The following is a 6989-nucleotide window of genomic DNA, read 5'->3' on the forward strand; positions in this document are numbered from 1 at the left end:
GGTTATATGAAGGAGGAACCACATGTATCGGGCCCTTGCCCATGTTTCGGGGATCATCCGTCGGGCGGATTATTACCGGGCCCTCTCCTCTCATACAGGCAGCAGGCTGTTCTCTGGTGTTCGGGGCAGTTTCCGCGTCTTACAGAAAGTTCACGTGACCGTAACTGGAATCCCACCCAATGTCTGGACTGGCGGCGGCTCTCCGGGCCCGAGCTTCTACATCTAATGATAAAACCGGAGAAACAAGTGGGGTATCATGCAAAACAATGACATATCTCTTTGGGTACAAAAATCCTATGAAATATAAAGATTTTAAAAAAAGAGGAGAAAATGACAGATGCAATGCACGTCTGGCAAAACCCCCTACAGATCACTGCTGACAAAGTCATAACAATTGTACTCACAACCATAAAGTAATTCCATGAAATAATAATTATTGACATATAAAGTGCTACAATGCAGGTGGAATTTGTTTTTTCTTTTTTTTTTTTTGCAAAAATAAACCGGGATTACATCCTAAACCAAAGTATTATTATTATTATTATTATTTATTATTATAGCGCCATTTATTCCATGGCGCTTTACAAGTGAAAGAGGGTATACCTACCTATTTCCTCTTTTTTATATACAATATTTGTATCTCATGTGGTTTTTGTACCCAAATAAATATTTGTCATTGTTTTGCAGGGTACCGCACTTGTTGCTCCACTTTTTCCCCCCAATCATTTATTAGTGGTTTTGCAGACACCCCATGGGTAACCAAACAGGTCTCCCTGAGGTCTCTCTATTTACTCGATCTTTTTACTAGTATTTACTTGGATAATATCTGAAGGATTTAGCTTTTTCTAAGCTTCTATTGCTATGGACCTTTTGCTGCGGAAATTACTTGAGAGATGTTTGAAATCTTTCTGCAGACATTTCCCAGCAAAACCTATGGGAAAAAAAAATATCTGTGCTCACGCTGCGTTTTTTTCTAAAGAAAATTCTTTCTGCAGAATTTCTTGAGAACATTTCTTGAGAAAATGTGCATGTCGTTTCTTTTCCGCAGGGACCTCCGGTATTTCACTCCATTCACTGTAATGTAATTGAGAAATACCGCAGGTAGCAAATGATGTGCGGTATACCCCCGGTATAGCCACGATTTACCTGCGGTAATGCTCATCACTGCCTGCGGTTTTGCAGGGAGTGATGTCATTATGACAGGAAGAGGAAGCAGAGCAGAGTAAACACACAGATCACACTCCCTGGACGCCGCACAGAAGCACTTCCGTGTGACCTCCAGGTGCCCGTGCAGTCTGTGTCCCCCTCCAGCCCCGCGGCTATCTGCACAGCAGAGTCAGTGTTTGCCCGCAGTATCAGCAGCTTCTCACGCTGCAGTGCGTGCAGCCACGGGGATGCCGAGTGCTGCTGTCCGGAGGTTAGATGAGATCATTACCTGCTGTGACGATCTCCTGCCTCCTGATGTCACCGCGGTCACTGCCGTCTATGCCCGTCTCGCGGGCGGCCTGAGACTGTCACTAGCGGTGACGTCACAGGCTCTCGCGATACTGCTGAGAACGCGGAGGGCATAGAAGTCAGTGACAGCGCTGACATCAGGAGAGCAGGAGATCGTCACAGCAGGTAACATCTCATCTAACCTCCTGATGGCAGCGCTCGTCATCCCCTGCAGTGACCTGGGCTGACCTATTGATGTTCGCTCAGGTCACGGCATTACTCTCCCAGCCAATGGGGAACATTCTGTTCTTAATTGACTGGGACAGTGACTATGGTATGGATCGCCGTGGGACGCCCTTATTGGATTACGCCGGACCTGGAATTGATTGTTCTTTTCAATAAATTGGTGAAGGAGGGAATGTTTTGGGGAGTGTTTTTTCAAATAAAACTTTTTTGTTGTCTATTTTTTTTTTCTTACTGACTGGGCTGGTGATATCAGGTATCTGATAGACGCCGTGACACCACGAACCACAGGGCTTGATGCCAGGTGACATTATACATCTGAAGAAAAAACAAAAAGCCAGCACTAAATGTGCACTTCAGCACTAAAAATTCCAAACTGTACTTATTCTAAAAAATTTTGAGATTTTTGGGAAAAAATTGCAATTTCTTGAGCTACTCCGCAACGTCACGGCAAATCTCATTTGGGGCAGTCCTACACTAAAATATTTTTATAAAATGTGCTATACGGCCTCACATATGAATAGTAGAACTGCTCTTAGCAGCACTCACCTGGTCTATTTCAATCCCGTACCCATGACTGAGTCATGGCTGTGGGTGGGACAGGTCCAAGCAAATGCTGCATGAAGTAAATAGCCTGTGGACAGGGCCTGATGACTGAATGTGAACAGTCACCAACCGCCAAAATCTAGACAGGTGGAATACATCCCAAATTGGGGTTCTCAGCCTTGTCTATTTTTAAACGGGGTATCAAACTGCAGAGTCCCAACGGGGACGGGAACATGGTAGCCAGGAACCGCTACCTTTTTTTTTTTTAACATTCTTCTAAATCAGGTGAGAGTCTCAGGTTATTGGCGTTCATTCACACACATATATACACGATCAACATGTTGCACCCCTAAATAGCATTTTCCCTTTACCTAAGCGGGGGCTGACCTAGGTTAAGGCGTGTGGACCTCCGGGGCCCCGTACTCTCAGGTGGGGGCAACGGGGGAGAGGGGACGACTGGCCCCTCTTCCTGGGTATCAGGTATGGCGGGTAGAGACCTACGGGGGCGTGGTGTAGGTGCATCCCTGGGCACTTGCTCGCTGGCGGGCATCTCCGACTCCATTTCTTCCACGGGTTGTGGGAACATTATCACGGGAACGATCACCGCACCATTCTGCATAGGCCAGTCAGCTGGAAAGTCTCCCATCACTGTATGGATCACCTCTTTCTTCTTCTCCACGCATGGCATGGGAACAGGGACCTCGTTTACCAGCCCCAGGGGATCCGGGCATCTCTTCAGGTGGTCCCTGGAAACAGTGGCCGTGGTCTTCCCCTGGTCGCGACTGATCAGGTAGGTCTTCTCGTTCTCCAATCCGGTTGGTTGTATGATGTAGGGGGTCCTTTCCCACTGATCGTCGAGCTTATGCGTCCTCCTTTTACGTTTCAGCACCACATCTCCAGGTCCGAAAGGGGCAGCCTGAGCCCGCCTGTTAAAGCACTGTTTGCCTCTCCCACTTCTGGCGCAGGTTTCTCTCCACATACTCTTGGATCCGTCGGTAATGCGTCTGTCGCTTGGCATCCCAGTTGGCTGTGGGAGGAAGAGTTTCGGGCACCTCTATGTCCATCTCTATGTCTACAGGCAGTCGCCCCGGCCGAGCCCTCATCAGATACACAGGTGTAAACTTGTTAGAGCTGCAGGGGATGTTGTTGTACATGTCCACCAAGTCGGGCAGCTTCTCAGGCCACAAGTTCTGCTCTTTCAGGGGCAATGTTTTAAGGAGGTTAAGGACCAGATGTTTCATTTTCTCGCACATCCCATTAGTTTGGGCATGGTAGGGCGTGGTCCGGATCTTCTTGCTCCCATAAAATTGGCAGAACTCCTGGAACACCTCTGCTTCAAAGGCTGGGCCCTGGTCCGTGAGCACCTTTTCCGAGTAACCATGCAGCCGGCAAAAGCCTGGAAGGCTCTGGCGGCGGTGCGACCTGTCAGATCTTTAACGGGGACAACCACCATGAACCTTAAGTAGTGGTCCACAATGGTCAGGGCGTAGTTATACCCACTCCGGCTGGGCCAAAGATTAATATGGTCCAGGGCGACCAATTCCAGCGGCTGGTGGGTGACAATTGGCTGTAGCGGAGCCTTCTGGCTGGTCTCGTCCCGTCTTCTTAGCGTACAGGGACCACACTCTTTGCACCAGGCTTCCACGGACTCCCGCATCCCACTCCAGTAAAACCGCTCCCTCAGCAACATTTCCAGCTTCTTCCAGCCAAAGTGTCCCGCGCCATCATGGTAGGCCTGCAGGACCTTGGGTACACATGCCTGGGGCACCACCAGTTGGCGAATTCTCTCGTGGGTCTTCGGGTTGATCAATTCCCGGTACAGCTTCCCTTGATGTAGGTACAGACGGTCTCTCTCTTTCCACAACCGCTGGGCTTCAGAGGGGGCTGTGGGACTCATCCTGGAAGAACCCTGGGCAATCATTGTTTTGACCAGCCGGACTGCAGGTTCCTGATCCTGGGCGTCCTGCCATCCCTGGCTGGGCAGCCGATCAAGGTTCGCTTGCTGCTGGTTAACGCGGGGCCTCTTACTTTGTGGCCGATGGAATGCGGGCAGCTCGATCTCTTTCAAGCTGTCTTCCTCCGTCCCTTTCTCAGGCAAATGTGGCATACGAGATAGCGCGTCCACGTTGGTGTTCTTGCGGCCAGCCCTGATGGTTGATGGTGAAGTCGTAGTTGGACAGTCGAGCCATCCACTGTTGCTCCAGGGCGCCCAGCTTAGCCGTACCCGGGTTAACGGGTTGTTGTCCGTATAGGCAGTGAACTTCGCCGCCGCAAAGTAATGTTTAAACTTTTCTTTTATCGCCCACACGAGGGCCAGAAACTCTAGCTTGAAGGAGCTGTAATTTTCAGGGTTCCTCTCTGTGGGCCGGAGCTTCCTGCTGGCATAGGCGATCACCTTCTCTTTTCCATCTTGGACCTGGGACAGGACTGCGCCCAGGCCCACATTGCTGGCGTCGGTGTAAAGGATGAACGGGAGGCCGTAATCAGGATAAGCCAAGATTTCTTCCCCTGTCAGGGCCGACTTCAACTGTTGAAAGGACTCCTCGTGCTCTGCGCCCCAGACAAACGGCGGTCCAGGAAATCTACCATTCCTGGTCTGTCCCATGAGGAGGTCTTGCATCGGCGCGGCCATCTTCGTGTATTCCTTGATGAAACGGCGGTAGTAGCCCACCAGGCCCAGGAACTGCCTAACTTCCTTCACCGTGGTTGGTTGCGGCCAGCTCTGGATAGCGGTAATCTTCTCAGGATCTGGGGCTACGCCGTCCGCGCCCACCACGTGCCCGAGGTACTGCACTTTGGGTTTCAACAGATGGCACTTAGAGGGCTTTAACTTCATCCTGTACTTAGCGAGGGCCGCAAACACTTCTGCCAGGTGCTCCAGGTGGACCTCATATGTCTTGGAATACACAATCACGTCGTCCAAGTACAGCAGAACGGTCTCGAAGTTGAGATGCCCCAAACAGCACTCCATGAGCCTCTGGAAGGTCCCGGGGCATTGCACAGCCCGATCGGCATACTGTTGAACTCACAGAGTCCCATGGGGGTAGCAAACGCAGTCTTCTCGCGGTCCTCCTGTGCAACCGCCAGCTGCCAGTAGCCACTAGTAAGATCAAGGGTAGAGAAATAATTAGCAGTCCTCAGTGCAGCTAGTGACTCTTCAATGCGGGGGAGAGGGTAGGCATCTTTATGTGTTATCTGGTTGATCTTCCGATAATCCACACACATCCTCATGGTGCCATCCTTCTTCCTTACCAGCACCAATGGAGCTGCCCAGGGACTACAACTATCCCGGATGACCCCTGCCTCCTTCATGTTCCTCAACATGTCTTTGGCGCACTAGTAGTGTGCAGGTGGGATTAGCCTGTACCTTTCTTTAATGGGCGGATGTGTGCCCGTGGGGATATGATGTTGAACCCCTTTTATTCTCCCAAAATCTAGCGGGTGCTTGCCGAAAACCTGCCCATACTCCTGCACTACCCTGTACATCCCGTCCTTATGATGTGTGGGCGTGGCTTCAGTGCCGACATGCAGCTCCCTGCACCACTCCTCTAAGTGTTCTGGTGGAAGGTCACTGCCGGATTGGGGTGAAGTGGTTGTGGGGGTGGTGTCATGGATATCGTGAACAATTTGGCTATGGTGGCGTAGCGGGGGAGCCTGACCTCTTCCTCTCCACAATTCAGCACTCTCACGGGCACTCTCCCCTTCTTGACATCAATCACCCTCCTAACTGCCATTACTGTGGGCCAGTGCTCCGACGGCAAGGGCTCCACCACTGCCGGGTAATCCTGTCCTTGGGGTCCTACTGCTGCCCTGCACCAGATCATCATCTCACTCTGCGGCGGCACCACCAAAGGCGCTGCGTCCATCACCCGCACGCCACCAATCTCTCCGCCTGTCACATTCACCTGCTGTCTCTGCAGGAGGGCCGGATCTCACGCTGCAAGGCCCTCTGCCGGCCCCCTCCCGCAGTGGCAGACAATTGCTGCAGCAAGCTCAGCACTTCTCCCATACAGTTCTCAATCATATTGGTCCCGAGGACCACCTTCGGGTTACGGTCACTGGAATCATTCAGCACCACAATCATCCCTTGACGTCTCAGCTCTGTTCGTCCCACAGTCAGGGTCACCTCCTTAAACCCCACCTGGACGATAGGGAGCCCATTGGCAGCAATAATAGTTAGGCTATCGTCCGGAGGGGCAAGTTCACTATCAGCCCAATACCGCTGATACAACGGGTAAGGCATAGTGGTTACCTGTGATCCAGTGTCAAGCAGGGCCATGGTCGGGACACCATCCACCGCCAGGGAGATGATGGGGCGGCCTCCAATGTACCAATCCCGCCAATCAGCTGGGCCTTGAGGGTCTACTCCTGAGGATTGGCCCTTGGCCTCAGGGGTTGCTCGTTTAATGGACACTTTCGGGAATAGTGGCCGGTCTTGTTACACTTGTAGCAGACAGGCGGTCCATACCGAGGATCGTGGTTCCTCCTCCGCTGCATCCAGGGAACATCCTCGGGGCTGTCGGCGAGCTGTATTTTCTCCACGGGCTTGACTCTCGTCGGTAGTTGGAGAGCGGTGAGGATCCGGGTGATGTCCTCGCTCAGGTGTCAGACTTGCGATGTCAGCTCCCCCATAGCTCCGGTGCCTGTAGCAGGGGCCAGAAGGGCTAGCAAGGGAGATGCCACGGAGACGGGAGCAGTATCGACTGGCCAAGATGGCGGATCAGGGGCGCCGGCGTCTGGTGTTTGTAGGGCCTTGATGGCTCGTT

This window comes from Anomaloglossus baeobatrachus, chromosome 7, assembly GCF_048569485.1.
Source record: "Anomaloglossus baeobatrachus isolate aAnoBae1 chromosome 7, aAnoBae1.hap1, whole genome shotgun sequence".
NCBI lineage: Eukaryota > Metazoa > Chordata > Amphibia > Anura > Aromobatidae > Anomaloglossus > Anomaloglossus baeobatrachus.